Source organism: Silene latifolia, chromosome 2 (assembly GCF_048544455.1).
Source record: "Silene latifolia isolate original U9 population chromosome 2, ASM4854445v1, whole genome shotgun sequence".
Lineage (NCBI taxonomy): Eukaryota > Viridiplantae > Streptophyta > Magnoliopsida > Caryophyllales > Caryophyllaceae > Silene > Silene latifolia.
In genome coordinates this window covers 184,924,722-184,925,788 of record NC_133527.1, presented here as the reverse complement: position 1 = coordinate 184,925,788, position 1,067 = coordinate 184,924,722, and positions in this window count along the sequence as shown.

Here is a 1,067-nt window from a genome sequence, read left to right as displayed (position 1 = left end):
TGCGGCAATAGTGAAGGTAACAATTATTACGGCGAGAGTAGTGAAATAATCAATATTAATGCGACAGTAGTAACAGTAACAATAATTACGACGGGAATAGTGAAAGTAACAATGATTACGGGTAAGTAATGAATGTTATTACTATTGTTTCATTAATAAGAGTAAAATATTAATAGTTGGAGTAGTGAATTTGTCTCAAAATTTATTTTATCATAATTTTAGGATATGTATAGAAAAATATATTAATGATAAATTTATCAATTTTGCAATTTTAAGTAAATTTAATGACAAAAAAAAATTAATGGTAAGTAGAGGTAGCCCGGGCGAAGCCGGGCACCAATACTAGTACTATATATTAAATCCAGAAATCAAGGGACTTCAATGTAATTAAAGAAATTTATACAAATTAAATATATTATATAGTTTTAAATCAATAGCACCGTGTGATGGACCTGATAAAGGGGCTTCAATGTAAATATTATATAGTTTTGGTTAAAAGTATAATATAAAGATTCTTTGATGAAGAATATTTATGGAAACTACATTAAATTAAAGTAATTAAATTTAGAAAACACAATAATATAGTGATTTTTCTTAAAATTAACATTCCTCACTTATGGAATTAGATAGCATCATCATAGATTTATAAATTAAGTTAAATGTAGTAAAAGTAATAGTAGCAGCAACGAGATTAATAAAAAAATTAACGGTGTTAATGTGGGAGTAGTGACAATTATAATAATGACAGTGAGAGTAGTGAATGTAACAATGAATGTAGTGAAAGTAACAGTGCATGAGAAAAAGTATGAACACTTAAATAACTAATCGACTAAAGAAAATATTTTATTTATTTAAATATAGGCCGGATAAAATTAACGGGAATAATTAATTTAAAAAAAATAGAGAAATTAGTAAAAGAAACAATAGTAACCACGGGAGTAGTGAACATAATGATATTAACAAAGAATGTCATGAAATTAATAATATTAATAGCGGGGTAGTGAACATGTCTCATAATTTGAAAATAAATTTTACATTTCACCATAATTACAAGATATGTCATAGAA